This window comes from Acinonyx jubatus, chromosome D4, assembly GCF_027475565.1.
Source record: "Acinonyx jubatus isolate Ajub_Pintada_27869175 chromosome D4, VMU_Ajub_asm_v1.0, whole genome shotgun sequence".
NCBI lineage: Eukaryota > Metazoa > Chordata > Mammalia > Carnivora > Felidae > Acinonyx > Acinonyx jubatus.
In genome coordinates, this window is record NC_069391.1 from 39,073,150 (window position 1) to 39,098,634 (window position 25,485).

The 25,485-nt window shown below is 43.6% G+C and overlaps 1 protein-coding gene and 1 long non-coding RNA gene across 2 annotated transcripts in view; one reads left to right on the forward strand and one right to left on the reverse strand.

Annotated features, from left to right (window-relative positions):
• Positions 1–14,466, reverse strand: part of ACO1 (aconitase 1) — a 65,871-nt gene extending 51,405 nt beyond the window's left edge. Inside the window, exon 1 of the mRNA XM_027039276.2 lies at positions 14,328–14,466. The gene's annotated coding sequence lies outside the window, so the exon portion shown is untranslated. The remainder of the gene's footprint in view (positions 1–14,327) is intronic.
• A 38-nt stretch (positions 14,467–14,504) lies between these two features.
• LOC106976093 (uncharacterized) lies at positions 14,505–23,297 on the forward strand. Its single transcript, XR_008291141.1, has 2 exons — positions 14,505–14,697; positions 16,021–23,297. It is a non-coding gene; the product is annotated as an uncharacterized LOC106976093 (long non-coding RNA).
• Positions 23,298–25,485: the final 2,188 nt, after the last annotated feature.

Below are 25,485 nucleotides of genomic sequence, written 5' to 3' on the forward strand. Positions count from 1 at the left end.
GGCAAGGTGAATGACGGCAGAAAAGGAGACAAGGTGGGGAGGCAGCAGACTTGGCCACTGTAGGGACTGTGACTGAAGACAAACTACAAAGTACTGTCCTAGCTTTACACTTGGTTTAAATTAACTGTAGATTCCCAACACTGGAATTTGTTAAAGTCTGATATGAAATTAAGTCATAATGTGAAAATACTAGATTACATTTAAAAAGTAGCTAACTTCTGAAATCTAACCCTTCTGTTTCCTTGAACTTCATTATTAAGTAACACTGGAAATTTTTAGGATGTATCATTAAGATGATCATGACTCACTCATCAGACATACACAGCCACTGCCAAAGGCAACAGACAGGATTTGGGGGACAGGGGCCATGGCCACTGCACTGTCTGAGGGAATAGCCCCTGCGCCTTGTCAAGACTCCCAGTTCTAGGCTTGCTGGCGAAGACAGCACAACATCATATGTAATTCCCAAAGGAGGAAGGCTTACCTGACACATTCTTTAAGTTCATTTTAAATTAACTGCAGTAGCACAAACTCAAAAGAAGAGAAATAGTTTTAATTTTTGATATCACTGTGGTCTAATAGAAGCAGTTTCACAAAAGGGCTTGTCAACTTCAGAATTTATACTTCCAGGAAAGTCATCGTGGGGTCATAAAACATTTGGTCAGAAAGGAAGAAGCAGGGCAGGGCCCCCCAGGCGTCCTGACCCAGCCCTCTGCTCCTGATCTCATCCTCTCCTCATAAAAGTCAGTCTTCAGCCTCTTCTTGGAATGTGGGTCTCCTACCCTGCAGTAACCCACAGTTATCAGTGGGGCTTCAAAAATGACACCTGCAGACACCCCAAAAGTGACATTTTGCAGAACCAAGTCCTATAACATCTAACTTACAAAAAAATTTTTTTAAGGTTTATTTTTGAGAGAAAGAGAGAGAGAGGGCAAGCGAATGAGCATGAGTGAGGGAGAGGCAGAGAGAGAAAGACAGACACAGAATCCGAAGCAGGCTCCAGGCTCTGAGTTGTCAGCACAGAGCCCGATGCGGGGCTCAAACCATGAGATCATGACCTGAGCCTAAGTCGGACGCTTAACTGACTGAGCCACCCAGGCGACCCCCTACTGCATCTAACTTTTGAGGCGAGAGGAGCGGGGTAGGGGCAGACCACTGTGATAAAAGCATTATGGGGCAGGCCTAGTTGATATCCATTCTTTAAGAAAAGCTGCATGATTTCCTCAAGCTTCTGAACAAATTGTATAGATGTTTGGTAATGAACTTTTCTAACTCAAATTTTAGGAACTAGAAAGAAAGAGTGTCGCTACAAGAGGCAGGGTGTCAGGCTGCCAGGGTCTCAGAGGGCAGCATTTATCTCCATGAATTTCCCAAGTTTCTGAGGTCATCAACCCTCACTCACCTCAGAACTGGTACTAGCATGATGACTCATGCTAACAGAGTTCTCAGAAGCTTGAGGTATAAACCCATATATTTATTGATTTTCCAAAAGAAAGACAACTGCCAGGACGACCCAATGCTCCTGTTTTCTGACCATCACATTCTTTCCCCAGAGCAGTTGAGTGATGTGGTTCAGAGCTGGAAACCGAAGCTAAGTATCAGGCGTATTGAAAGGGGGAGCTGGAACTCAAAATAAAGTCCATCACACTCTAAAGCCTACCTCTTAAGCAGCTAAGCCTTCACCCTATCTCAGTGGCCCAGACAGTGGCATGGCATCTATATGCAAATGCCATTTCATGGCATCAAAGACATAACAAGTAATAAAATAGCATTAGACATATTTGGCACCTGGGCCTCTCTGGATTGTCTAAGAGACAGGATGTAAATTCATTCATACATTTGACATTTTCAAAAAAAAAAATTTTTTTTTTTAACGTTTATTTTTTTTTGAGACAGAGAGAGACAGAGCATGAACGGGGGAGGGGCAGAGAGAAAGGGAGACACAGAATCGGAGGCAGGCTCCAGGCTCTGAGCCATCAGCCCAGAGCCCAACTCGGGGCTCGAACTCACGGACCGCAAGATCGTGACCTGAGCTGAAGTCGGACGCTTAACTGACTGAGCCACCCAGGCGCCCCCATACATTTGACATTTATAGGCAACTGGGATAAAGGAACACAGTCCCCATTGCTATTCAGTCACACATAGACTGGACAGGAGGAATTAATAACAATATCATGAGATCCATGCTACAGCAGTGGTGAATGGTGATAAAGAAACCTCTTGGGAGAACAGCTAATCCAGCCTGGGAGGCGGGGCATGAAGACCTCCAGGGACAGGCAAAACCGGAACTTCACGAATGGAGGGAGTCAATGAAAGTATATTTGGGGCAGAGAATACAGCACACAAAGGCATGGAAGTGTGACCCTGTGGAAATCATAAAGCAGGCCCAGGTGGATGAAGTACAGGAGGCATGTGGGCAGAGCTAAGTGAGGAGGGAAAGGAAGGGGGCAGGGTCCCCATCACAAGGGGCCTCACAAAAAGGTTCAGCTTTATCCTGAAGACAGGGGCACCATTAAGGGATTCTAGTCTGGATGCTTCAAGACCTGATTTGATTTTCTGAGATCACTCTGGAAGTCTGGGGGACTGCTTCAGGAGAAGGATGCTGGACTTATGTTGGGGAGGCAGGTTACAGTCAGAAAGAGAGGTCAGAGGCAATATATCTCAGTGAGAATTAAGAAAGCAGAATGGACGGAATTCAAACTGTATTACAAAGCTGTTATCATGAAGACAGTATGGTACTGGCACAAAAACAGACACTTAGGTCAATGGAACAGAATAGAGAACCCAGAAATGGGCCCACAAACATATGGCCAACTAATCTTTGACAAAGCAGGAAAGAATATCCAATGGAATAAACACAGTCTCTTCAGCAAATGGTGCTGGGAAAACTGGACAGTGACATGCCGAAAAATGAACCTGGATCACTTTCTTACCATACACAAAAATAAACTCAAAATGGATGAAAAACCTAAACGTAAGACAGGAAGCCATCAAAATCCTCAAGGAGAAAGCAGGCAAAAACCTCTGTGACCCTGGCTGCATCAACTTCTTAACACGTCTCCAGAGGCAAGGGAAACAAAAGCAAAAATGAACTATGGGGACCTCATCAAAATAAAATGCTTCTGCACGGTGAAGGAAATAATCAGCAAAACTAAAAGGCAACCAACGAATGGGAGAAGATATTTGCAAACAACATGTCAGATAAAGGGTTAGTATCCAAAATCTATAAAGAACTTACCAAACTCAACACCCAAAAAACAAATAATCCAGTGAAGAAATGGGCAAAAGACATGAATAGACAAAGAAGACATCCAGATGGCCAAATGACACATGAAAAAACGCTCAACATCACTCATCATCAGGGAAATACAAATCAAAACCACAATGAGATACCACCTCACACCTATCAGAAGGGCTAACATTAACAACTCAGGCAGCAATAGATGTTGGTGAGGACGCAAAGAGGCTCTCTTTTGCACTGCTGGCGGGAATGCAAACTGGTGCAGCCACTCTTGAAAACAGCATGGAGGTTCCTCAAAAACTAAAAACAGAACTACCCTACGACCCAGCAATTGCACTACTAGGCATTTATACAAGGGATACAGGTGTGCTGTTTTGAAGGGGCACATGCACCCCAATGTTTATAGCAGCACTATCGACAATAGCCAAAGTGTGGAAAGAGCCCAAATGTCCATCAATGGATGAATGGATAAAGATGTGGTATACAAATACAATGGAGTATTACTCGGCAATCAAAAAGAATGAAATCTTGCCATTTACAACTACGTGGATGGAACTAGAGGGTATTATGCTAAGCGAAATTAGTCAGAGAAAGACAAATACATGACTTCACTCATACGAGGACTTTAAGATACAAAACAGATGAACAGAAGGAAAGCAAAAATAATATAAAAACGGGGAGGGGGGAAAGAACATAAAAGACTCTTAAACATGGAAACAAACAGAAGGTTATTGGAGGGGTTGTGGAAGGGGAGATGGGCTAAATGGGTAAGGGGCACTAAGGAATCTACTCCTGAAATCACTGTTGCACTATATGCTAACTTGGATGGAAATTTAAAAAATAAATTAAATAAAATGGTTTCAAAAAAAAACATTAAAAAATTTTTAAAAAAGAAAAAAAAAACACAACTTAAGGGGCACCTGGGTTTTGACTCAGGTCATGATGCCTGGAACGTGCTTGAGATTCTCTCTCTCTGCTCTGCCCCCACTCATGCTCATGTGTACTCTCTCTCTCAAAATAAATAAATATTTAAAAACACAAAAAATGAATAAATATTTTTCAATTTCTGGTTGTTTGTTGTTAGCATACAGAAATACAACTGAATTATTTTTATTTGGCCTTTATCCTGAAATTTTGCTATCCTCATTAGTTCTGATAGTTTGTGTGGATTCTGTATGATTTTCAACTGAGGTAAGCATGGCATCTACAAAAAAAGACTGTTCTACCATTTCAAAAAAAAAAAAAAACAGAATGGACTGAGGGTAAGAAACGAAGAAGGGGTCTAGGATAGCTCCTATGTGCCTCATTTGGACAAAATGGCAGAGCCAATGACCAAGACTGGAGCCAAGATGCTGGTTTTGGCTACAGACCTTGGGATGAAGACACCCAGCAAGCAGTTGCATAGGTGGATCTGGAGCTCAGGAGCTCGGGGCTGGGACAAGAGTTCAGAAGAACGGCAGCAATGTGTAGGCATTATGCCATGAATGCTACATCAATCCATGAGCACTACAGCCCAGTGACATGTGCAGAGTGCCTGTGGGGTACCAGGCACCTCAGCCATGTTGTCTAATGTGGTCTACCAGCAACCCTGTGAGAAAGGCATCGCCATCCCATTTTACAGTTGGGAAGATTGAGGGTTGGAGGGGTTAAGTAACCTGCCGAGGCCTTGTGGCTTGATCAGTGGCCAAGCTGGAAGTTCAACTCAGGCCCTGTGATGCCAGGGCTGATTCTAGCTCCATGTCTCCTCCCAGTAGGCAGCATAGGTGATAGAACTTACAGTCACTCCTCATACAAAAACCCAAATTAACCAATTGGATTTAAAAAATGTAACCTCGTATTAAAACAAATTTCACACTCAAAGGTACCTATGTTAAGACTAGATAGTCAACCTGTATTTCCCCTAAAATATCCTTGATTTTGGCAAAATCTGCATGATAGGTAACTTTGAAAGGATGTGTTGATGTCAGTAACACAGCCAAACCAGCATTTAAAACGCAACTGATTCTTAACTGAGCAAATGAGGGGTTTTATGAAACATACCACCCTTAAAACCAAACCCGTGGCTGGTCTTTATGCCACCACGAGTACAGAACTGTACTTTCAGCATGACTGTTCTAGCACAGCTCTTGCATATAACAGACCGTCAGCAATGATGTATTCACCTCTTGTTTTTCCTTGATCGTGCAGGAGGACAATCTTAGACTGGCACCCCTTCTTCATGAACTACGCTACAGTGTGTACTGTGCTTTGTAATTTTACAATAATGGTTGTAAAAGGATGATGAGGATAAGGAATAAGTCCTCCATACACGTTTATTTGAGCAACAGCCCAGGCAAGTCACACTATCCAAATATGGGCTTGTCCAGAGCTCTCTTCAAGTCAAGAAAAGGGAATGAAAACCACACCAGCATTCACGCACAACAGCCGCGCTAATTCAATAGAAGGTGGATTGACTTTTACAACAAACGACTAAGGCAGAAGAGGAATCTGAGAAATGATTGGTTCCGAAAGTATGAGATCACTCTGGTGGTTCTATGGCATTAAGGGATCCATACTTAACCTCCAAAACTTGGTCTGTCCCCAAAGACATATAGTACTGAAAAAGGCAGTTTCTTACTTTTGCATGTTTGCAGCACCCAATCCCAAAGTCCTATGGTTTCCAATACGCATTTAAAATCAGAGTCGCCACTTTTTACCACAGGCAAGATTCACTCCATCTCCCTAAACCGGAGTTTACTTCTCTGCAGATTTAAGGTAATAATACCTGCCCTGCACTGCTGTGCCCAGCTCACGAGGGCTGCTGTGATAATAAAACAAGGGAGTAGGTGAAAGCACAGTGTACATTGGAACTCTATATCTGTGAGCCACCATTATTCATGAGATTGCTATCAACTTACTTCACGGGGCACATGGGTCCTAAAAGTAGCCCATTTCTTTTACTGAAGGTTTAAATCTACATCTTCTTTTTTTAATGTTTATTATATTTTGAGAGAGAGAGAGAGAGAGAGAGAGAGAGAGCGCCCAAGCGGGAGAGGGGCAGAGAAAGATGGAGACAGATCAGGCTCTGAGCTCAAACTCACAAGGTGAGCCATGAGATCATGACCTGAGCCAAATCAGCTAAGCCACCTGTGGGCTCCTTAAATCTGTATCTTAAAACACAATGGATATTCTAAAACATAATCAGACTCACTCTTAATTAGTGGGGTAAAAAAGCATTCTAAAATCAGAGAAGAGGGGCTCCTGGGTGGCTCAGTTGAACGTCAGACTTCTGCTCAGGTCATGATTTCATGGTTTGTGACATCAAGCCCCGCATCTGCTTTAAGCACAGAGCCCACTTTGGATCCTCTGTCCCTATCTCTCTGCCCCTCCCCCAGTCATACATGCTCTCTCTCAAAAATAAACAAACATTAATAAAATAAAATCAGAGAAGAGCTACAGCCTCCAGATATATATGTGAAAAAAAATGACAACAGATTACAAAGAAAAATTATTTTCCTCATAAAAAGTTGCCTTTTCATACTGGTTCAAATGGAAGATTCTTTTCATCACAATTCTTTAAACTGTTTTAAAATCCTTGCAGGTGAGATGAAATGTTCTCGGTCCTAGGCCATCTCTGAACATTTTCCTTTGAATGTGGTGCATCTCTTTTATAACAAAAAATTTTCTTTAATGAACTCAATTCAAATTAACTTAGCATATGTATTTCCGAGCAACTTCTCTGCATTAAGCTTTGCTAAGTACCACAGAAGACAGGGAGATAAGGAAAACACTCCCTGTTTTATAAGACGAGTACTGTCTAACAAGGAGACTAAGATAAGCACACAAGTAACAGTAACATGATAAGGGTTATAAGGAAGGTCACAGAAAAGACACAGCTATAACCAGGGGAATCAAGAAAGGCTTTATAGAGAATTGGGAGAAGGAAGGAGGGAAGGCTGATTTAGACTCGTAGGCAGAGAGGAGATCAAATGCAAAAGCAGTGAAGCAGGACAACACAGCAAGCGTTCAAGGACTGCACAGTTGCTCAGTTGGGCTGACATTAGGGCAGAATGTAGAGATTTTTTTTTTTTAATTTTTTTTTTCAACGTTTATTTATTTTTGGGACAGAGAGAGACAGAGCGTGAACGGGGGAGAGGCAGAGAGAGAGGGAGACACAGAATCGGAAACAGGCTCCAGGCTCTGAGCCATCAGCCCAGAGCCCGACGCGGGGCTTGAACTCACGGACCGTGAGATCGTGACCTGGCTGAAGTCAGACGCTTAACCGACTGCGCCACCCAGGCGCCCCAGAATGTAGAGATTTTTGCTACAGCACCAGTGCATGCTTTTTACTAAAAAGACCCAAAAAAGAATAATTTTTTGTTAATTTATACAGTTGAAAATAAGATGCTATCTCCTGGAATAGGGAAAAAAAGGAAGTGAATTTGGGGGAAAGATAGGCCAAATGTTAATGTTCATGACTGTTGAAGCTGGGGATTTATACTCTCCAGGTCTATGTTTGACATATTGCATTGAAAAACAGCTAAGCAAGAAATGCAAGCCGATCAACCTAGGGAAATGGTCAGCTCATGGCTTTTCAGGTGATGGTGAGATTCCTATGACCTTTCTGACCTCTGGGTCAGCTGGAGGGAGAAGAAAGGGCTGAGGTTGGAGCTGCTCCCCAGGGAAGCAGACAAGGCACCATGTGACTAAGGTCTATCGGCTACCCTCTTTTGGTTCTCCACACCTTTTGCTCCATACTTGTTCCTCTACTTCTCACTGGCAGAAAGGGAGTAGCAGGTGTGTAGGGTTACTGCTAGGCAAGTAAGGAGTAACTCAGTCTAAGAAAAATGAAGGCAACTGTGTTGTCCCTTTGTATTAAGTAACTAGGTGATTATTTTTGGTCATATCAAATGTAACAGTTGTTCAATTTTAATGCTTATATCAAATTTAATACTTAGGGCACCTGGGTTAAGCCTCCGACCTCAGCTCAGGTCATGATCTCACAGTTTGTAAGTTTGAGCCCTGAGTCGGGCTCTCTACTGACAGCTCAGAGTGTGGAGCCTGCTTTGGATTCTTTGTCTCCCTCTCTCTCTGCTCCTTCCGTGCTCATGTTCTCTCTCTCTCTCTCTCAAAAATAAAAAAAAATTAAAAAAAATTTTAAATTTAGTACCAGTTTAATACTTGCTAGAAAATACTGATAAGCAAAGTGAAGAAAAGTAAAAAATCAGTGGTACCCCATCACCAAGAGAAAACTACTCAGCATTTGGCAAACCCTTTGCCTTTGTCCTTGGGTGTGTTCGCCCACGTATACGTGCACCTGCTTCTCTCCTCATAAAAACAGGATCACAGGGGGCGCCTGGGTGGCTCAGTCGGTTAAGCGGCCGACTTCACCTCAGGTCATGATCTCGTGGTCTGTGAGTTCGAGCCCCGCGTCAGGCTCTGTGCTGACAGCTCAGAGCCTGGAGCCTGTTTCAGACTCTGTGTCTCCCTCTCTCTGACCCTTCCCCGTTCATGCTCTGTCTCTCTCTGTCTCAAAAATAAATAAATGTTAAAAAAAAATTAAAAAAAAAACCAGGATCACAGGAAAATATTCGTGGGTAACATGGTTTTAAATGTAAAAACTGTACTTCATGGCATCTCATGAAACAACATTTTATGACACTAGTTTAAGGGCTGCGTAAGAGTCCATTAAGGAACACTGGTACTTGTAACCTTGGACAGGGGGTTAAAAAAAATACCATTTAATAAAATGTTTTGCTCTGAAAGGCCTCTTTCCCAATATTATTTTGAACTAATATACACTAGTATATATACTAGTTCAGAATTGTGATGTGACAATTAAAATGTTAACAATTTTTTTTTAAATTTTTTTTTCAACGTTTATTTATTTTGGGGACAGAGAGAGACAGAGCATGAACAGGGGAGGGGCAGAGAGAGAGGGAGACACAGAATCGGAAACAGGCTCCAGGCTCTGCGCCATCAGCCCAGAGCCTGACACGGGGCTCGAACTCACGGACTGCGAGATCGTGACCTGGCTGAAGTCGGACGCTTAACCGACTGTGCCACCCAGGCGCCCCTGTTAACAATTTTTTTTAATGTTTTATTTTATTTTTGAGAGTGAGGGTGAGCAGGGGGGGCAGGGCAGAAGCTCTAGAGCAGGCTCTGCGCTGAGAGCAGCAAGTCTGATGTGGGGCTCTAACCCAAGAACCATGAGATCAAGACCTAAGCTGAAATCGGAGGCTCAACCAACTGAGCCACCCAGGTGCCCCAAAATAATTTGTTTTATTGGGGGAGAAAGGGTGGTAGTAACATTGTCACCAGAGAAATAATCCTGTTTTCCTTGAAAAAATATAGGTTTTGGGATCTTAGTTTTTTTGTTTTATTTTTAGGTTGGAAAGGCATGAATACATACATGAATGTTGAAGGGTAGGCATACACATAGTATTACAAAGAATAATAAGTAAAAGTTCCCAGCTTTCTTCTACCCCATTTCACTGCCAAGAACTAGCTACAGGTACTTCCAAACATTACCTATTTTAAATACATGGACAAGTAGGGGCACCTGGGTGGTTCAGTCAGTTGAACTTTCGACTTCAGCTCAGGTCATGAGGTCACGGTTTGTTGGTTCGAGCCCCACGTTGGGCTTTGTGCTGACAACACGGAGGCTGCTTGGGATTCTGTCTCCCCATCTCTGTCTACCCATCCCCCCCCCAACATATGCATGCATGCTTGCCTTCTCAAAAATTAGCATTTAAAAAATACATGGAAAAGTAATAGCACAGCCACATACCTTAGGTATACAGACATACAAATATGCATATATGTAATATACATATATATAATGTATATATACAGTATATAAAATATAAACACATATAATGAGGATTTTCCTTCCTTTTTTAAACATTACTTTTGTCCTTCTCCCTGGAATCAGAATAGCTATTAGATGCACTACTGATTTTTGCATAACAACACCCAAAATTCACATGCTGGCTTAGACTGAGACCGCTTCTGAATGGCAGCTGGGAATAAAAACACCTTCCCCTACTCACCATACGTGGCTGTGTCCTCAAAACGTGAACATACTTGGCTTTAAACAACCTACTATGGATTCTTTCTTGATTGATTCCAAATCCTTTGCAGTTGCCACTTCCAGCTATATCTGTCTTAGAGTATCAAGTCTCTGCTCTTCATGGATATAGTCCTAAAGAATGTCCTTTTCCATGAAATTACCTCCTTGAAGCATGGCTCCTGTTCTGACATTCTGAGATGGGTCTGCAAACTATGGCCTAGCACCCGTATTTGTGAGTAAAGTTTTATTGGAACCCAGCTGTGCCCATTTGTTTGCATACTGTCTTCAGCTGTTTCACATTACAACAGCAGAGCTGAGTAGTAAGAGACTGTAGAACCCACAAAACCTAAAATACTCTGCCTCCTTACAGAAACGTTTGCTGACTCACATTCTAGAATAGGGTAAAAAACAGATTGTTTTTTCCCTACCAAAAGTTCTGGAGGAATTGAATCACATACTCCATATTCAGTGTCTTTGCCCAGGCTGAAGAGTTTATTTTTTAAAAAAATACAGATGACCCCTGAACAACAAGGGTTTGAACTGCATGGGTCCACTTATCTACAAATTGTTCTCAATAAAGTAAATGTTCTCAGTAAAGTATATGCATTTTCCTTATGGTTTTCTTAACATTTTTTTTCTGTAGCTTTATTATAAGAATACAGCATATAATTAATGTAACACACAAAATTATGCATTAATTATTTATGCTATTGCTAAGGCTTCTGGTCAGCACTAGGCTATTAATAGTTAAGTTTTTGGGGAGTTAAAAGTTTTACTTGGATTTTCTACTGCGTAGGAGGGGTCAGTCCCCCTAACCTCCATGTTGTTCAAGGGTCAACTGTACAAACAAACAAAAAGCGCCCTGGCTCTGACAGTAGCAATGGTGTGCTGCTAAACGTTTAATCACTTGCTCTCGGCCACAGGGGAGCCCTGGATTATACCATTTGCTGATCTCCATGGTGTCAATAGTTCCATAATGGCTTACCTCAAGCTAAAAAATGTGATGTCACTGAACACGGAATTGGGAAGAGATGGCCACAAATGCTAGTGCAAACTAGCTCCAGCAAACCACTGGCTCCTCAGGACATCAGTGGCCCAAACGTACTTTATTTTTTTATTTAAATTTTTAATGTTTATTTATTTTTGAGAGAGAGAGAGTTGCGGAGGGGCAGAGAGAGACACACACAGAATCTGAAGCAGGCTCCAGACTCTGAGCTATCAGCAAGGAGCCTGATGCGGGGCTTGAACCCACGAACTGTAAGATCATGACGTGCCTGAGCTGAAGTCGGACACTTAATCGACTGAGCCACCCAGGTGCCCCTCAACCGCCTATTTTAAAGATGAAGACACTGAGGCCCAGAGAGTGTCTTGCCCAAGGTTGGCCCAGGGACTGGAACCAGGCTGGAAATCATTTCCCAGTAGAGTCTGGCTCCTTCACAGGGAGTTATGTCCTTCATAAAAGGAAGAGTAGAGGAAGGAAGGCAAAGGAAGTTCTTTGCCAGGCCCATGGTAATAAATGTTGGTTTTTATCATTATCTTCACAATTTGGGGCTCAGGCTTCTTCAGCATGTGCTTTGAAGCTCACATCAGGGAGAGGTAGTGTTCTTCACACAAGACCAGGTTTCATGCAAACACTTGACAGTAGCCTGTCTCAATTAACCAGCAGATGCTGAGGCTACCAGACTGTAAACTCCAGAAAGAGAGGGACTGCCTGTTTGTGCTATTTTCCCCAGTGTCCAGTATAGAACTGGGCACTTGGTAAGTAGACAGTCCATAAATATGTGCTCAAGGGATAAAGGAATGACACCCCACCATCAAAGTGGAGCTTTACTCCAAGAACATGGCAGGTATGCAGAGGTTAGATCCCATTCCCTTCTCCCATCTGTGGCTAGGGCAACAAGAGATGAAACATGCTCGTATGCTTGCAACATTTTTTTTTTTAGTTTATTTCTTTGAGATTGAGATAGAGAGCAAGCAGGGAAAGAGGGAGACAGAGAATCCCAAGCAGGCTCCACGCTGTCTACAGAGCCCAATGTGGGGTTCGAACCCACAAACCATGAGATCATGACCTGAGCTGAAACCAAGAGTCGGACGATTAACTGAGACACCCAGACGTCCCTGCTTGCAACATGTCTAAACTATCAGCTGCAGTATCCAAGCTGCTTTATCAGAGCAGGAGAAGCTCTGTGGATGGAGGAGCAAAAGGGAGAACAGAGTTAGAGAACTGTCTTCCTTTGATGTATATATGTATGTAATTTCTATCTGGAACTTGTTCTGACAGAGCATAAAGCCAAGGAAAAATCCAGTGAGAGATCCCACCTACTACACACCACGATGCAGGACATTGCTTTCTGGTAGGAGCTGAGGAAGGGCCATTCAAGGTGGCACATCTCTGAAAGTGGAAAGTGAACGAATGCCACGATTGGGTTATCATGATATTCCAATAAGGCTACACAGCTAAAAACAGCAGTGAACATGGCGGAAAGGAAGGCAGTGTTCTCTGGAAATGACTTTTTGACCACTTGGTAACTCTCACACAAACCCCTACACACTTGGCACGGGCTCCCCATGGGCATTTCGCTGAACCCACAGGTCCTGTTTGCCACATCACTGCCGCAATCTGGATGCACAGACAGATCAGCTCTTGGGGCACAGGAACAACCAGCCATCTGTGAACCTTGCTGCGTTTTCAGGAGGCCACTGGGACTCATCATCTCTTATGCGGAGACCTACTACTAACAGTTGGTACAGTGAGGTCAAGCTTGGTCCCAAATACCAGAGGTTAACACTGTCCATGCATGGGGTGCTGTATGTGTTTCCATTTAGAGCAAACATCCCAAACAAGAAGCAGGACCAATGATTAAAGCCTCCAAAGCATTTCCTACACCAGTGGCTCTCAAAGTGTGGTGCAGGAACTCTAGGAATCCACAAGGTCAAAACAACTTTCATAATAATACCAAAAGGCAATTGGCCTTTTCCTCTGTCACGTGTTCAGGAGTATACAGTGGAGTTTTCCAGAGGCTACAAGATGTGACAGTGCACCAGACTTGAGTGAAGAAGCGGATATAAGAATCCAGCTGACTTCTATTAAACCTGACATTAAAGAGACTGCAAAACTATAAAACAATGCCACTCTTATCAGTCACATTCTATTTTAGAAAATAAAATTCTCTGTTAATATAAATAGGTCCACTATTTAAAAAAACCCAATCATTAAATATAGTAAAACTTTCTGTTTTATATATATAGTAAATATCAAAAGATATAACCCACATAAACGAAAGCTTAGTATGCTAGTTTTTAAGTGTAAAGGGGTTTTTGAGCCCCCTCAAAAGTTTGAGAACAGCTGTCCAAGAGGCTGCCCATCCCCCGCCCACCCCTCGTCCTCACGCTTGTGAGGAGGGTTATGTATGTTAAGTACGTTGCAGGAAAGACGTGCCGTTCAGATATCTGGCTGAATTAAGAAAGGCAGCCCATTCTCCTTCCTGGATCTCTGAATTCATTAGGGCAGGCTCTGCCGAACCCTTCCATCTCACCCCATTTTCCCCTTATTACTTGGTGTGGATTCCCCAATCTGCCAGCTGTGGATTTCCCTATCCTACAAGTCCGGGCGCGGTAAGAACTACCTGGTGAGACCCGCACACCCTTCTTGGGGTTAGGACTCCCCAGTGAGGCCCGCACACCCTCCTTGGGGTGAGGATTCTCCAGTTCGGCCGGCCTTAGAGCCTGGATGAGGACTCCCAGCGAGGCCCGCATAACCTCTGTGAGGACTCTCCGGCGGCGTGCACAGCCGAGGCAGAGAGACAAGGAGAGCCATTTCCAGTCCCTGAACCCTGTCCCCCGCGCGGCACAGGCTGCAGACAAGGCGGAGAGGTCAGTCCCCAGGAGCCAGATTCTCCCCCGGGCCTTCCCCGGCCTCTACCCAGCCCGTAGCCGCTCCACGCGCCTCGGAAGAGGCTCGCGCCGTCTGCCTCCGGGAAGAGGGGGGCCGGCGCTCCTTCCCCGGGACATCCGTCCCTCCGGGCCGGTACTCACCGCTAAGTGCACGAAGGGGATCTGAGCGTGGGCAGGCGTCAAGTGCGGGGCACCCTCCCGAGCGCTGCGTGGATCTAGGGGCAGCCGCCTCCGCGCCCCTCCCCCTGCGTCCCCCGGGGCCACCCGCTGATGGGCGGAGCAGGGGCGGGGCGGGGGGCGCGGGGCCCGGGCGCGGCGGGGTAGCGGCCCGAGAGGTGGGGCGGAGTCTCTCCCGGCTGCCCCGCCCCGCCCGGCTGGAGCGACTTCGCCCCTGGCGGGAGGGGGCGGAGGCTAAGGGCCCAGCCGCAGGAAGCGGGCGGACGCGTGCTCGGGCCAGTACCACTTCGGCGGGCCCCGTCCTGGGAGCAGAGTGACTTTCGCTCGCTTTGAGGTATAGGGTGTGACTGTCCGGCTCGCGCCAGGAAGGGGTGGGGAAGAAATGTAGTTGTTTTTCTTTTTTGCTTTAAAAAATGATTTGGCCATAAAGGGAGAGTTTTCGTTCTTCAGCTGCTCCAGTACGTGTGGTCACTTGGCCCCTGTCCCCACCGCCACGCCCCTCTCACCCCCTTGTGCCCACCCCCGACCTCTACTCCCGCCTTAATTCCTTGCAAAGCGTGCCAAGTGGGCCTCGGAACCACGCTGAATTATAATAGGACTCCGACGTTTCCATGGTTAGGAATGCAGTTTCTGGTGTAAAAAAAAAATTTTTTTTTTTAACGTGTGACAACGATTTATAATGCAGGCTGTTCACCGGTTAGAAATGAGAGAAATGGCCGAGAGTTGACGCTGAATGGACCTTCTTCACCAGACCTGCTTTTGTTGGGTGATTCGAGTTGCACCCTCTCTAGCAAAGCTGACTAGAAAGAAGTGATTAAATCTTTCTAGATCCAAGGTGGTGAGGTTTTCCTGACGATTTATATGGAAAACTACTGTAGTTTTCTATCTTGAGTATCTGAATAAACAGCTTATAAGATGAATAGCTAATACTAATTCCCATTGGTACCAGTTAGTTGCCATTCTGTTCCTCTGTGTAGGGCCGTATGATTGGATCTTTCAATATCTTAATCAACTCTGCCATCTGTCCTGTGAAGTGACAAATATTACCCCATTTTGCAGATATGAAATGCTATAGCTGGGATTCAGTCCTCATGCCTGCCTGTTTCCCAAGTCCATACTTTTCTCATTATACTATTCTAGGGTACAAGCTATCCCTAATTATATCTAGTTTTTAAATATAAAGGGTTGTATTTAACTTTGAAAAATGAGATACTATATTTCCAATATGGGAAAAGACTTTCCACACACTTTCTAAATTCACGTTCATTCATTCTTCCTTTGCACATTCTTTGAAGAAATTTTCCTTGAGTGTCTATCCCATGCCAGAGGTTCACCACAAACTCTGAAAAATAATAATAATAGAATTCCTTTGGAAGTTAGGTGATAATGTTCAATGAAAACAGGCATATAACACAATAACTGATAATCCTTGACAGAAAATAATGAAATCAAAACTCTAAAGGGAACTGGAATTTATTAATAAACACTGGTCAAAACCATGAAGGAAACACATTTAAGAGTTGGTGTTCTGCCACTTTGATTTTATGAAAGACCTACCTTAGTACCTGTTTTCGCTAACTGAAAGAAATCTGAAGAGGAATTTTGCTGTTACAAAAAAGATGAAAAGTGAAAATAACATTCAGTGTTTGTTTTGCAGCAAGCTGTTCCAGATGAGAGGGGCCCCATCAAGCTCCTTCCCTGCGAACTACGCTCAGCACCTCAGCATCAAGCCGCTGTAGCTTTGGACTGTGTCTGTGAGCATCTGTGCTTGTATCTGGATTTATTGGGTGCATCTATTAGTAAGATGTGTCCTAAGAATAGCCTAAGAGAAGCTGTATTTTGGGTCTGGGAATGCTGAAAAACTTTTCCACAGAAATTAATGGTAATTGCTTCTTTGCTTTCTGCCATTTTGGTTTCATAGGAACACTCTACTTTGAGAAAGCATGAGAAACCTGTAGTACCCACATCACTCGGCTTTGTTCCCCTCTAGAAAGTCACCAGTGACATGCAGATTGCAAATCCACTGGCCTGCCCTCTGTTCTTGTCCTCACTGACTGCTCTGTGTTACTTGACACTGGTGACTAGTCTTTCCTTGAAATTTTAACCTCCTTTTGGCTTTAGAGCCCTCTGCTTTCATCACCTCTCTGTCTTTGATCTCTCTTTCTTAGGCTCTTTCACTATACTTTTTCTCCTCTCCCTTTACATGTGATTCCATATGCTGATGAGCTTTTATTCATTTATTTTCTCTGTGCAGACTCCCTGTTACCTGTAGCTGAAGCCTGCTGGGTCTCTGTCACTGTTCTTAACTCTCTTCAGGTCTCCACATGTTTTATTTCCAGCCACTTGTGGGGTCTCAACCACCTGGATATTCCAAAGACACCTGCCATTCTTCACATCTAAAATGAGAATTCGTCATCTTTTCTAACCATCAGTCTATCCCCTCCTTCCCATCCAGTTTCTTCTTCACTCTGAATCTCACATCTTGAATTTGGGTCTTATGGTGTGTTGCAAAAGCTAAACATTTAAGGGCTTTAGAACCATATTACTATGCTTATACAGGGCCCACCTGATAAACATTTCTGCCATGGTACAAAAGACTCTGCGAGAGGTCTAGAGGAATGTATAAACCTTATGGACCTTGTGAGAGGAAGCCAGCCAGCCAGCTGTGGAGCTGCTCAGGCACCGCAGATCACTCCAGGGGCCAGTGGCAGAAGGACCTTCAGTTGAGGTGACTGTACTATTCTAGTAGCCTCACTGCCAGAAGTTTCTACTACTGTAAGTAGAACCATGAAGATGTGGTCAGAGACCTGTTATGCTCCGAGGAATGCCTTATTGTAGTTCACACTGACTTCAGTTACTTGTATAAACTGGACTTCCTTGGTATAGAAAGGTCCTAAAAACTGTACCCAATTAACTTTGTATCACGCTTTCCAATTTATAATGCACTCACACACATATTATTTAAAAAAATTTTTTTAACGTTTATTCATTTTTTGAGAGACAGAGAGACAGAGCGTGAGCAGGGAAGGGGCAGAGAGAGGGAGACACAGAATCCGAAGCAGGCTTCAGCCTCTGAGCTGTCAGCACAGAGCCCAACGTGGGGCTTGAACTCATGAACTGTGAGATCATGACCTGAGCCGAAGTCGGATGCTCAACCGACTGAGCCACCCAGGTGCCCCTTGCACACATATTATTTAAGAAAAAAGAAATGGTGTCAGAGAAAGGCGGTCTGAGAGCACATTCATATGCTGTTCTGGAGAGACTGAGTTTGACAGTCTGACCACCTTTTGAGAAACACTAGTGGTGGTTCCAAACTGAGTGTTTCTTGGAATCACAGAGAGCACCTATTAAGAATACTGCCTCTGGTGTCCCCCACCTCCTAGAATGTCTGATTAATTAGGTGAGGGGTAGGATCTGTGCTCAGAGTCTGAGGAATTTAAATTCTACAGGTGATTCAGCGCTAGCAGGCCCACAGACTGGCACCAGGGAACTGCTACCTGGAGATATATGCTCCATAGGGCGAGACCATGTCACTTTGTTCATCACCCCTAACCTGGAGCCTGGCACATGGCAGGTGCTCAGTATGAGTTTCTTGACTCTTTCTTACTGTCACTTTCTTTCTGCCCCCTTCTCCATTACACTCCGTTCAGTGTTCTCTAGCACGGTACAGAGGGGAAACATCTGGCAATGAGTGAAGCATAAGGTGGTCCTTCCTGAAATGCTTGAGGGGACTCTAGAATACCTACGTTCATTGCTGAATGTGTCTTCCTCATACTAGAGGAAGTTTGAAATAAATGTTTTCTGTTCCTTTAAAAAATGCTATATATTGATAATAAGGAAAGTCAGTGCTTAACTTCATCTTCGCCCTCCCTCTCAAGTATCCAACTGGTACCCCCTTCCACGCCTCTCCTGTACTTAATGTTTGTGCTTCTTTTCTTACCACCCAAGTGCCTGAATCCTTGAGCTGCTTTCCCCAGACCCGCTGGCCATCTGTTTTACAGTTAACACTGCCACCCCCCCAACTTAAATAGTGAAAAAAGCCAAATGTGATCAAATGTCCCATTGAATCTTCACAACAACCCTTTGAGGCTGGTGACATTCTTACCATTCCACAGATAAGGAAAGTGAGATTCAGGATGATTCTGACACTTCAACTGGCAAATGGTGATGCTGGGGTTTGAACTAAGGGTGATATAACTCCAGAGCTGGTGCTTTTAACCTCGATGCAATGATGTAGAATTTTATTTAAGTGAAATCATGGGATATTCTGAGGCTATAAATCATTTATTCTCTGCAGAAAAGAAGAGGAACATCAGTGTTCTAGGAGAGAACTTTGGTCTATCACCGTCTAGAATTCCTTATTCACTTATTTTCAGGGCTTCTTCTCCCTAATCATAGAATAAAAAACCCCTGATGCAGCCCTGTAGTTTAGGTAAACATCGGTAAAGATGCTCCTCATCCTGGGGGATAAAAATATTGGAAGTTGGGGGCAGTAATGTCATTGTTCTGAGGCTGCTGCTCCTGACTTGATTTTTTTTTTTTTCCCCAAGAAAATGGTTTGGTAACATCAACAAATGAGAGTTAGAAAAACAGCAAATTTGTCACTAGTTGGGCTCATTTCTGTTTCCAGTTTATGAGGAGACTGCTTTCATGGTTAGATTAACTACTATTTAAAAATCTTACTACGGCCCCTCTGCCCTTGTGCTCTCTTCATTCTTTTCCACCCATTAGTCACTTTGTCCTTCATTCGGGGTATTTCTTTTTGACCCGTCTTATAGTCACTGTAAAAGCAGTGCGTTCCCCAAACTCATTTTTCCTAAGCTACAAAGCAGACTCACTGTATGCATAGCATCCACCTGGGCCCTCTACCTGTTGTCCCCACAGGGAACCAATGTGACATTATTTTCATGCTACTTGCTGTGTATGAGTAATAAAATACTTTATCTCTGACCCAAGAATCTTGTGTCTTCTGCCAACATCCATGAAACAGTAAGAGGCTTATTTATTAGCTTGTGTACGGTAAAATCTTAGTTGCTGACACTTTTGGTGACGTGATGGGATGCTGGCAGAGACAATCCTTTCTGGAAGACCCTATGGGTTATGTTAGTGGGCAAGAGAGGACTTCCAGGATCTAGTAGCAAATGCTGTTACCCAAGTGGTGATCAAGGGGCACAGTAAGTGTCCTCCACTGCCATCCTGTTAATGTTTATTTAGAAGCTAAGTGATAAGAAACAGGGTTGAAACAATTTACCCAAACGATGTTTTGGTTGTGCTCACTCTCCTCGAGAGTAGAATGAGAAAGGGATGTTATATGACAGTGGGGTGGCCAAAAGTGGCTGTAGCTGCTGAGTCAAGGAATCCCCAAAGTTTAAATAAATGCTGTCAACAATATGGAGATAGAAACTTAAGTGGATCAAAAACAAGTGTTGATTTGGATGAGCCCAAGCTGTGGGCTTGAAACTGGAAGTTGATGCAAGGCCTTGTTTATGGACAAGGAATTGCTCTGTCCCTCTGCACCTCCTGACCCTTCCCCTCCCCCATTTCCCAACTTCTGCTGCTTTCAGGAAAAAGCTGAGTATGCTTGGGGAACTTCAAGAAGGGGGAAGCTCAAATATTTTTAGCTCTGTTGTGCATAATTGCCCAGGTTACAATTCTGCTCAGTTAGTGGAGGGGGTTGGGGTGCTGGATGCAAGGGTAGCTGAAGGCACTGAGGACTGTGGAGGAAGCTGCATAATATGAGCAAGGAAACTGGTACCAAGCCTGTCTTGAGGAGACCAAGGATTTAAAAAAAAGCCATCCTCCAAAGCCTTACCTCCTCCTCTCCCATCTGCATCCCCTTACCTTCTGGACTTCCCTTTATATGCCTATTAGGCTTCTTAATCCATTGGTCCATGTTCCCATAGTGTAGTGGTCCTCAGCCAGGGTGATTTAGTCCCCCCTTCCGACCCTAAGACATTTGACAATGTCTAGAGATATCTTTGACTGTCACGACTAAAAGAGGGAGAGTGTGTTCTACTGGCATTTAGTGGATAGGAGCAGGGATGCCGTAAATATCCTACAGTGCACAGGATGCGTTCCCCAAACAATGATCCTACCCAAAACGTTAGTACTGCCAAGATTGGGATCCTTGCTGGGGGCTGGGGGTGGGGGGAGCATCCAAAAATCAACTGATGGGGTTTGGACAACTTTTTCTGTGAAGAAGGAAAATTAAAGTGACCTGGTAGGGCGGGCTTTTTGGGCTGATTCAATGTACTACTGTCTTTCATTGCCGAATGTATAACTGATATTTATGTTGTATGTGCTTGCATTGTGAATACTTAGGAAGTCCAGAAGGGATTCTTCTATTCGAAGACTGTGGTAGAGAGGTAATCTCTGTCTTCTTACTGGTGGTCTAGCAAAAAGAATATAAAATCTGAGAAGAAAAGGAAATCACAGCTTTAGACCGCTATTGCACAAGTCAGAAAGGCAATTCCCTAGTACAACATCGCCACCTGCCGACCCAGGCATCAAGTGCACCTCTTTTAAAAAAGCTGGGGTTTGGGAAGTAGATGCAGCTGTTGACCTGTTGCCAAGCTCTTGTTGAAAAAGAAACAGGAACCCTCCTGCACTGTTGGTGGGAATGCAAACTGGTGTAGCTGCTCTGGAAAAAAGTGTGGAGGGTCCTCAAAAAATTAAAAACAGAACTACCTACGACCCAGCAATAGCACTGCTGGGAATTTACCCGAGGGATACAGGAGTGCTGATGCATAAGGGCATGTGTACCCCAGTGTTTATAGAAGCTCTTTCAACAATAGCCAAATTATGGAAAGAGCCTAAATGTCCATCAGCTGATGAATGGATAAAGAAATTGTGGTTTATATATACATTGGAATACTACTTGGCAATGAGAAAGAATGAAATCCTGCTGTTTGCAGCAATGTGGAAGGAACTGGAAGGTATTATGCTGAGTGAAATAAGTCAGAGAAGGACAGATGTCATATGTTTTCACTCATATGTGGATCTTGAGAAACTGAATGAGCACTGGGTGTTGTATGTAAGCCAATTTGACAATAAATTATATTAAAAAAAAAAAGACCTATAAAGACCTGTGACTCTGCAGCCTGAGGTCCCCATTTTGGGTGGGTTAACTCAGGCTTGACAACCAATAAGGAAAAGGCCCAATATATCTCACTTGTCAAATTGGAAAGTTTTTCCTCACTTGGAAATTGGGTATTTAAGGACCAAGTAGCCTGGCCCTAGCAGCATCTCAGTTTATATGAAAAAGTGGTAGCTGTTGCTTTGGGGAAACTGTACTCACATGATACCACCTGAAGTAAAGCCCCTGGCTAAATGGTGTCCTTAGTTCACAGAGGTGCACCTTAATGCTGGGGCCTGGCTCACTGATGGTCTGGCTAAGTTCAAACCTGTTAGGGGAGAGGGGAGGCTGGAGCTGTTCAACTGCTGCTCTGTATATGCCATACTGAAAATTGGCATTGTTATTCACTCACTGCATAGAACTCAAGGCCATTTTCATAACTCTGGCCAATATTCCCTATGATGAAACATATTTTTTACTGACTCTTGGGATAGTAGCCATGATTTAGCGGCCTGGTCTGTTATCTGGTCCACCCCTTGGAAGACTATAGACTGATGGATTAAACGACCCTGGCACCTGTGGTAGGAACATCTGAGACTACAGATATACAAGGGAGGAGGCCATAAATATTCTCTTTGTCGCCTAGATCGAACACCATCACTCAAGTCAAACAGCAGATGCACTTGACAGGTTGTGGATGTGACTGATCATAAATGATACTGCTGTGCCTGTGCGTCAATAGCAGCTCTCAACATGGAGCCCCTCTAGACAGGTACAAACACATGGACTGGCACAACCTCACTTCATTCTGTTACAAAATCACGTGCTTCTCTGATGCTTGAGAGGGATATGCCACATATAGAAAAGGAAATTACAACCATTCAGTGACACTGCCCATGTGACTTAACCAAGCTAATGTAGCAATGTTGATCCAAATCAAGTTTAATGACAAATCCTGTTAGGAGTGACCTGTGCCTGCTTGGGTTATATGCTTGTATGTGGCTAGAAATGGGCCAAGGAATCTCTCTCCATTAGGGATAGATGTTGTTTTTTGGCTCATCTATTGCCTCCTGTAATTATTAGCAATGACACCAAAGATCAGCAGGTTAGTGAAATGAATAATGGATGGGCCTTAGGCTAGACTACATCCTGACTGTCTGAAATAGAGTCCTCTGGTCTTCCCTGGGACAGTCACCTGGGTCTAGGACTCTGGAACGCATATTTGAGGTCAATACTTGAGGTTAATTTCATCTTGTTGTTTGGAGTCCCGATGATAGTAGCCTTGTGTGAGAAATTTAGTTCTAGCCTCTGTTGGTTAAAGTAATCAGAATGGCCAATAGAGTGACATACTTTTGTGACAGTTTGCTAGAAGCCAAGACAGGTAGGGGCAACAGGTGGATTGATGGGGAAAACAATCTTCCACAGGTCCTGAACATCCCTGCACATTTTTGCTAGGTATGCCAAGAATTCAAATTCCTTCCTGACTATTCTTTCCTAATGCCATTTCTCTGGGTTGTGTTTATAGTGAACACCGTGAGGGTTGAAGTTATATCAAGTCATATGTTTGCTTCTAAATTATTGGGTGTGTGTGTGAATAATTGAGTGAGAGTGTAGGTGAACCATATCATCTAAAAATTTGTAATTGTTGAGGCTGGGTCATAGGTACATGTGGGTTCAAAGTACAGGCTCTCTTACCACTTACTATAAAAACAGTAGATTCCCAAGTGTGTTCCTTGTTAGCAATACAAACTCATTGTATGTATTATATCCTTCTGGGCCCCTCTATGTTACCCCCATGGGATCTGGGATAAGGCTCATGCTGCTTGTTGTGTCATGAGTAATAAAGTCCTCTTCTGTGATTTACGAGTCTTGTGTCTTTTTCCAGTATTTATAAAATGGTAACAGGATCTTAGTACCTTGTAAGTAGGAGTAAAATCCCAGACCCTGACAGTATCTATATTGTTTTGTGGGGAGTGGGGGATGCTTTGATGTTTGATTGAAATCACCAGGCACAAATTTAGTTGTGTAGCTTTGTTTTCACATTGAGAAAAAAAAATCAGTTTGTTAAACTTGTCTTGCAACTGCCCCAAATTTTGCCAAGCTTGAAATTTGGAACTTCTCTATGTAGTCCCTTTTTAAGCTTTATTTTAAATATTTAAAATTATGAATAATGTCAGCCATTTACAAAATTAGAGAGACTAGTATAATGAGCCCCCATATAGACATCACTTGGCTTCAACAATGATCAACTCATGGCTGATTTTGTTACTTCTATATCTGCCTCCCATTCCCAATTACTCTGCAGCACATATATACAATTATAGAATTTCATTTGTAATATAGTCTGTTTTAAAATCATTGCTGGAATCTGCTTTGTTTTATGGTCTAGTATATTTGTTTTATTTATACTTCTAAAGAGCTATTTCGAGAAAATATTGCTTCATTAATAATAATTTTTTTAAGGTTTACTTATTTATTTTGAGAGAGAGAAAGAGAGAGAGAATTCCCAAGCAGACTCTGTGCTGACACAACAGAGCCCCATGTGGAGTTCAAGCTCATGAACTGTGAGATCATGACCTGAGCCCAAATCAAAAGAGTTGGACACTTAACTGAATGAGCCACCCGACGCTCCTCCATTAATACTAATTTTTAAAAAAAGCATCACAAGTCTCTCTCTCCCCCACCCCCGAAATATTTTGAATGTAACTAAAGCTCTATATAGTGGCAAATGTATAATCTTCAGTTCTGTAGTTATTAAAACAAAAAAAGAAATTAGGAAAAAGAACTAAAGAAAATATAAATTAGTAACATAAAATATTAATGAATTATTTAATATATGTAATTGACTACTTGTGAGAACTGCACCAAAATAAATAAAATATACTACTCTCTGACAAATTAACAAATGAGGTAAAATGTGTAAATACTTATTGAGATATACAACTACAAATATAGATGTTAAAATAATTTAATACAATACATAAAGTATTCTATGCAAATAATTTTGAAACTCATAAAGAGAAAGTTTCTGGCCAATATATATACAATCTATATCAGTTGTACCTTCCCCCCCTCAGAGATTTTGGTTGACTGTCGTTCAAATGCCACTTCTGTTTGCTTGTGACAATCCCAGAACCTGCTCATGCTTTGAGATTTTGTGGCTGCTTCATAGTTTTCTAAGTATCCACACTCCTGCATCCACGGGGGCTGTCCTTATTTTCCCAGCAACATCTAACAGGGGGCAATATAACCCCCTTTCCCTGTGTGCTCACGGAAACCGCTGAGAGCACAGAAAGGATTGGTCAGTTTTTCTGTAATGGGTTAGATAGCAAATATTTTAGTCTTTGTGAACACATACACTACTCCTTCTCATCCTTCTTTTCCTGTCTTACAACCTTTTAAAACCCGCAAAACATTTAGCTCTCAAGATGTATGTGGGGGGGAGAGGGGGAGGCTGTGCGCATGGCTGCCCTGGGGGACGAGATGCTGGATACAGGAGAAGCGCCCCCTCCTCATATATGAGAGTTACCTGCCCTGCGCCCCGGCCGGATTACGGTGGGCGGGGCGGCTGGCGGCACAGGGCGGGGCCTACCTTCCCGCTGTTTCCTCCTGGTCCTTCTGGGCGGTGCAACCTCTGGCTTCCAGGGCCTACCGGCAGCTGACAGCCACCAAGATCTTCGAAGGCTACCAGCGGTCGTACGGATGGTCTCCCTGTCGCAGGTGAGCCCCCGGCCAGGCGTGGAGGGCTCGGCGGGCACCTGCGGCTGCCACTATGCACCCCTGCAGCCGGCCTGCGGGGGCCCTAAGCAGGGCGGCCCCCTGGGGGGAAAAAAGGTACAGAAACAGGCTACTGGTTGTGCTTGGCCTGTGGTCAGTTTTCTCAACTCTGCCCTGAAGAATAATGGCTAAAGAGTGCAGGCCTGGTAGCCATATTGCCTTTCGTTCTGGGTTTTAATCCTGACTCCAGTGTTTACTAGTTCTGTCAATGTGGGGAAAAGCTTGACCTTCTCTGGGCCTCAGTTTCCTCATTTTGAAAGCAGTGGTAAT